This window comes from Corvus brachyrhynchos, unplaced genomic scaffold (assembly GCF_000691975.1).
Source record: "Corvus brachyrhynchos isolate BGI_N302 unplaced genomic scaffold, ASM69197v1 scaffold365, whole genome shotgun sequence".
In the NCBI taxonomy this organism is placed as follows: domain Eukaryota; kingdom Metazoa; phylum Chordata; class Aves; order Passeriformes; family Corvidae; genus Corvus; species Corvus brachyrhynchos.
Genome location: NW_008239544.1, coordinates 13,888 through 20,432, shown reverse-complemented (window position 1 = coordinate 20,432; position 6,545 = coordinate 13,888). Strand labels below are relative to the sequence as shown.

Below are 6,545 nucleotides of genomic sequence, written 5' to 3'. Positions count from 1 at the left end.
ACCTGCCTGCAGCAGGGAGGCGCGGAATGGCAAAAGTCGGAAAATTCGCTGTAGTTCAGAAACTTATTGGTGTTTTTTTGGGTGGCGAGCAGGGCGAGCCCGAGGGTCGGGGATCAAAGTGTGGCTCCCATGAGATCCCAAATTGTGGCATCTCTGCTGGTCACTCTCAGGGGCTCACCCATGGCACTGCTGGGACAGTTCCATCCCCCGCATTGTCCCTCCCTGCCTGGCTCCCAGCTTGACAGGTGGCTGGAGTGACAATTGCTGCCTCCAAAGACGGTATTTGTAAATTCCTTGCTGGGCTGTTACCCGGCGTGTGGGGGAGCTTTACACAAACAGAGAGCCAGAAGTCACTGCTGGAGCTGGGAGGGAAATTAGATCGCACAAGGCACTTCCAGAGAGCACGGGGGGTCGGCCAGGGAAGCAGCTTGGGAGGCGAAAATCAGAGAATCATGGAACGGTTTGGGTTAGAAGGGACCTTAAAGATCATCTTGTTCCACCCCACAACTCACAGTGAGCTCGGTTTGGGTAGATTTGGTGTGTGTTTAAAAATAGTTGCTTAGGGGTGACTGGCACTGGGATCTCATCCCGTAGCATCCCATCCCAGCCTGCCCTATCCCATTCCATCCCATCTGATCGCACTGGAAGGAGCAAACCCCATCACAGAGGGCAGCAGGACTGTGAGCTGAAGTTGCCTTCCATGCCTGGCGTTAATTGAAACACCCTTATCCTCTTCTTGGTTATTTGCTCATGAATTTGGAAGATCTTTATGCAAACCAATTAGGGATGGGATTCCCTGGGGATGGAGTGATGGAAGTGCCGTGGTTGTTTTGTCCTCCCTGTCCCTTGCTGCTGACCAGGACGGTCGGTGCTGAATCCTCTGGGATTGCAGAGGTGATGTTGGGAAGGACAACCGGGAGAGCAGGGAGGTGACACCTCAGCGGGATGCTCAGGAGGGGGTGGGTGAGGTGGCCTGCTCAGGGATCCCATCTTTGTCAGGATTAGGGAATAAAAGCAGGAAAAGGGCATTGATCCCCTGCCATTGTCATGCCTTAACATTCACATTCCTGGGCTGGAGTGCCACCGTGCTGGTGACCTTTCCTTTGGAGCTGTGGCCACTGGGGTGTCCTGGGCATCCTCTGCCCTCATCCTGTACTTGTGTCCGAATGCTCTGCGGGCTGCAGGGCTCCCACCAGCTCCTCTCCCACGTGTGAGGACCAAGCTCTTCCCGGGAAAGATGGTGCAGTTGGAGGTGATGCTTATCCCCGGCTTGTGACCAAGTGAGCCAGAGCAGGAGAGGGGACACGGGACACGAGAGCTGTGCTGGAGGTGTCACCAGCACCGCAGGTGTCACCAGCAGCTCATTTTGGGGACGCTGGTGGGGACACTGTGGGGTGGTCAGTGGTTGAGTTGTGGTGCCATGCCCCGTGAATCCCACTGTTTTGCCCGAGCTGAGGTGTATCCCGCCATCCCAAGGCTCCTGCTGCTGCACCCTGAGCTGCTGGAGAGGTCCCTGCCACCACCCCAGCCCCGTGGCACTGTGACAACAGAACCCGGAGCTGTCACTCGCCGCTGCAGCCTTTGCCCTCCCAGCAGCCCCACGGCCGCTCCTCGCCCTTCCCACTGCCTGGAATGGGCAGGAGGGAGGAAAACCAACCTCCTTCCTCCCAGCTCCACCACTGCTGGGGCTCCACGGGTGGTTTTCCATGCTCCAAGGGCTGGTTTGCCACGGGCTGAAGCCCTCTGGAGCTCTTCCCCAGGTCCACGTGGACTTGCAGGCAGCATTGGTGGGTACAAATCCCTGAGGATGTTCCTGTGCTGAGTTTGATGGATCCAAACAAGATCCAGGCTTATTTGGAGGGGGAGGAGAGGGAAAAGAGTCCCCCAGCCTGTGCCAGCCTGGCCACCTGTGTCTCGCTTTATAAATAGGTTCGGCTTTCCTTTTAGGAAAGATAAAACGGGTTTCCTTTTCTGTGGCACGACTTTGCTGCAGATTCCAGGGAGACTGAGGGTAATTATAACACTTTCATCCTCCTGAGCTGCTCTGACACACGTGTGGTGGCAGATGTTTGCTAACCAAGAGGACCCCGGGAGGGTTTTTCCTCCCTGAAGGAATTAGTGCCACGGAGGCGTGAGGCTGTGACAGCCTCTGGCAAGCCCCGTGTTGCTCAGTGGAGTTGTGTCCTCCTAACGTGGGACCCATCTGTGGGATGGCCTCAGGGAGGGCAGAACATTCCCAACCCCGAGCTGTGGTAGGGAACGTGGCTCTGGCATCTTCTGTGGGAATAACACATCAAATTAACGTGGTTTGGGGCTTGTTTCCTAACCTGGATCCCAGCTGGGATTTATGGGGGAAGCTGGAGGTCAGAGCAGGGTTTGTCTTCTCCAGCTCTTCCCCTGTGGCTGGATAAGGAGGAGAAAACTCTGTTTTAAACCAAGTAAATCCCAGCACAGGAGAGCTCCTGGCTGTGTCTGGATCTGCCACACTGGCACAGGGAGAGATTTTCCATGCCCAGACTGGTGACACAGGGGATGTGCCAGTGGGACATGGAGCTGGGAGTGCAGGTGTGTCCCTATCCCATAACACCTCAGTACATGAGGAGAAGGAAGCTCCGGTGCCTTCTGCATCAGAACTTCAACCAGGACGGAGGAAACATGAGGATTATCCCAACTGTTGAGCAAACAGGGGCGTTCAGTATGGGAGGGTCCAGCTTAACGCCATAAACAAGATTGGATTAGGAGGGATTTGCAGAGGGTCAGTCTGGAAGACGGGCTAATTGAACAGCTGTGTCACAACCATCCGTGGTGTGGCAACACTCCGTTGCGTTGTGCCGGTGTTGGGTGTTGGGTTTGAGGGCCCAGGGAGCTGCTGGGATCTCCTGGGCTGGGAGAGGGCTCTGGAGCACAGATCAGCACCAGGAACCCGACATCTTCCTTGTCTTGGGAGGCTGAACCAAATCTTTCAGCCCATGAGATGGTGGAGGGTGAGTATCCTTTGGGGCTTGGGTGCTTTCCTGTTGGGGGTGTTTTTAAAGCCAATTAATTCATCCTTGTGCAAGTGACCTGGTGATGCTGAAGCCTCTTGTTGCCCCTGTCCCTCTCCAGGTGCTTTGGCTCTGGTGGCACAGCCCTGCCCACAGGAGCTGCCCCTCTTTTGGCCTGGGGTCAGCCTGGCCCTGCAGTGTTGCAGGACCTGGGCTTTGGGGTTTTTATCAGAGCTGTTATCTCGTTTCTTGCTCTGCTGTTGTTCCTTACAGCAGGATTTTGCATCGAGGGGGCAAGTGAAGGGGAAGCAGTGACACCTTCTCTGTGGTGAGCGGGGACAGGACCTGAGAGAATGGCATGGAGCTGGGCCACGGAGGTTTAGGGTGGAGAGCAGGGAAAGGTTCTTCCCCCGGAGGGTGCTGGGCACTGCCCAGGCTCCCCAGGGAATGGGCACGGCCCCGAGGCTGCCAGAGCTCCAGGAGCGTTTGGGCAGCGCTGCCAGGGATGCCCAGGGTGGGGCTGTTGGGGGGGTCTGTGCAGGGCCACACAAGGACTGGATGATCCTTGTAGGTCACTTCCAGCTCAGGACATTCTGTGATTCCGTGATCCGTCTGCCATCAAACCCCTGGCTCCTTCCTGGATCTGCCAGCTCCTGCCCTGGCCCTTGTGCCCGGCCCCGCTGCTCAGGGGTGCAAAACAAAAAATTACCCAATGCTTCAGCAACTTCCACCAAAGATTTGCTTCCCCTTGCAGCTGCCGAGTCGATGGGGATGTCACCCTGTGCTCAGCACCCACCCCGCTCCCAGCCTCCCTCCTGCTGCTGGGGACCCACCCCTGGCAGATGCAGCACTGCCGCTGCTGGAGCCGTGCCGGGATGGGATGGGAAAGGGAAAATAGGGCACTTCTCGTGTGTGACAGCCACAGCCGCCCCCGGAGCCTTTGTCTGTGGAATGGGAACGCGGGGAGGAACATCCCCATCACTGGCAGCTCTCCCTGTGCCAGCGCTGCAGCTGCGGCCCCGCTGCCAGGGCCTTCATGGGCGTCCCCGGGATGTGCCTGGGAGGGAGGAGGGCGGTGGGAGATGGTTGTGGGCTGGGCAGGGAGCTGGGAGAGGGGTCACTCTCCCAGGAGGGTGTTTTAGGGGGCACCACCATGGAGGGATTTCCACTTGGGAAGTCTTGGATGTCTCATATGGCTGCTGGAGAGTAAATAACCCAACCTGAGCCTTGGTCCTGCTCCTTGGCTGCTTCCAGCTGTGGAAGAGTTTTGGGATGGATGCTCTCCCAGTCCCTGGTGAGCAGCCTGGGGCCTCTCCTTTCCTTGTTGAGGTGAAGAATTCCCGGGGAGAGCTTTGAGCTGAGGTGGAGGAGGCGAAAAACGTCATAAAACCATGGAATGGTTTGGGTTGGGAGGGACCTTAAAGCTCACCCAGTCCCACCCCCTACCATGGGCAGGGATGCCTTCCACTATCCCAGGTTGCTCCAAGCCCCATCCAGCCTGGCCTGGAACATTTCCATGTGCCAGGAACATGTGTACTCCCAGGATTTCCACCTCCCATGCTCCAAACCCTGGCTCAACTACAGAATAAACAGATAAAAACAAACAAATAAAGTCCAGGCATCCACGTGAAGACCCAACCAACAAGGACTGGCAGGGGGGAGGCGCTAAAACCCCTCCCGTGGTGTTGTATCAGAATCGGGGAGCCAGGAGGCGTTTTTTCCATGTCACTTGCAATTCCTGAAGCCTGGCTTAATTAGAATAATCACCCTGGGCAGACAGTCAATTAGTGCTGCTCCCGGGTTTCTGCTGAGCTCAAACGTTGTGTCACAGGCACGCTGTTCCCTCCGTGGGCTGATGATGATGATGATGGGTGTGCAGCATCCCTGGTGTGGGGATGGAGGGGGCAATGACCAATTTCCCACTAATTGGCACCATTTGAGCTCTCCTGACGAGGATGCTCCATGGCAGCAGTGACTCACCTCTCTCCCTCTCTCCTGCCTGGCTGCAGAGCACGGAAAAGCCACAAAATTGAGGCTTTTGACTCTTTTCCAAGGGTGCCCTTGAGCGGCAGCACCTGGGTTCGGCCGGGCTCTGCCAGGGATGCTGCAGTTCCCATCCCAGCAGTATTCCCCTGGAATCACACAGTTTGCTGCTCCTTGGCATCTCCAGAGCATGTGGTTCCTATTGGTTTTTGGGGATCAGAGCAGGACTGGCTGCTGCTGCAGGTCCTCCAGGCCGTGCCGGGTCAGCAATCCCTCTCTCCCTGTCCATGGGATGCTCTGCTGCATGGAAAATGCTCTGCTCGGGGTTGGGGTGATGCTGGGGCAGGAAGGATAAGCAGGACCAGGGATTCTGTGCTGATATGGGTGGGGGGGGGTTCCTGTCTCCCCTCGCTGTTTTGGTCCCCTAAACCCTCTGAGAGACCCCTCTGGGTTAATGCAGGCAGTGCCTGGGTGCTTTTGGGAGGGCTGAGGTGCCCTGGCACGGGCTGGCAAGGGCAGAGCTGGAGGGCTTGGGTGGCCTCCTCTCCATGGTCGCTTGCTTCTCCTTGTACCAGAGACTCCCCGTTGTTGAGAGCACCCCAAAATTGCCCCCCAGGCACGTGACACCCCCTCCCAGGGGGCTCAGCCTTTCCCTGTTTCCCATCTCTTGCCATGAAACTCCTGGAGTTTCGTTCCGGAGGGTCAGGGGAGAAGCCAGATCCCAGCACTGCCCTCCAAGTGGGCAGGAATTCCCCCGAGCTTTGCTCTTGTCCTGTTGCTGCTCCCACCCAGTTCCTCCTCCCCCCTGGGGCTTTCCCCCCTCTCTGATCCCACCTGGCCCTTTTTTCCCTGGAGTGGCTCACCTGGGGAGGAGCAGAGCAGGTAACCCACAATCCCCAGGGGGCTGAGTGGTGGCAGGGCTTAAAAACCAGCTAAAGCTAAGAAAAAGGGCCGGAGAATCCCCCTTTGGAGGCGATCCTGCCTAGTTTTGTTTAATATCCCAGATGTTGGATTGCACAGGGGCTTGGACAAGCTGCTTTGGGCTGGAAAATCCCCCTTTTATGGGAACCTCACCTCGTTATGGTTAATATTTGGGATAGCTGCATGTGCAGGCAGTTAGGCTGATTTTGGGCTGCAGAACTCCTTGTTGATGGGGACCCCACCTCATTTTGGTTGGTATTTTAGGTATCTGCATGTGTGGGGACTCAGGCTGGTTTGGGCTGGAGAACTCCCCTTTTGATAGGGAGCCTGCCTAATTTTTGTTAATATCCCTCATGTCAGGGTGCACAGGGACTTGGAGGGGCTGTTTTGGGCTGGAGAATCCCCCTTTGATGGGAACCCCACCTCATTTTGGTTGATATTTTGGATATCGGATCCAACACACGGCTTGGATATTTTGGCTTGGTTAATATTTTGGATATTTGCCCGTGCAGCTACTTAGGCTGGAGAACTCCCCTTGGATGGGGCTCCTGCCTAATTCTTCCTCCTATTCCCCATGCCAGGGCGCACAGGGGCTGTTTCTGAGGGGCGATGCCCGCCGTGGGAATCCCTCCCTGGCTGGAGAAGGGACGGCGGGGC

At 56.8% G+C, this 6,545-nt stretch overlaps 1 protein-coding gene across 1 annotated transcript in view; it reads left to right on the top strand.

Moving 5' to 3' along the window:
* The first annotated feature begins 2,786 nt into the window (after window positions 1-2,786).
* KIAA0513 (KIAA0513 ortholog) overlaps window positions 2,787-6,545 on the top strand; it is a 12,825-nt gene continuing 9,066 nt past the window's right edge. The window contains 1 exon segment of the mRNA XM_017741404.1: window positions 2,787-2,984. The gene's annotated coding sequence lies outside the window, so the exon portion shown is untranslated.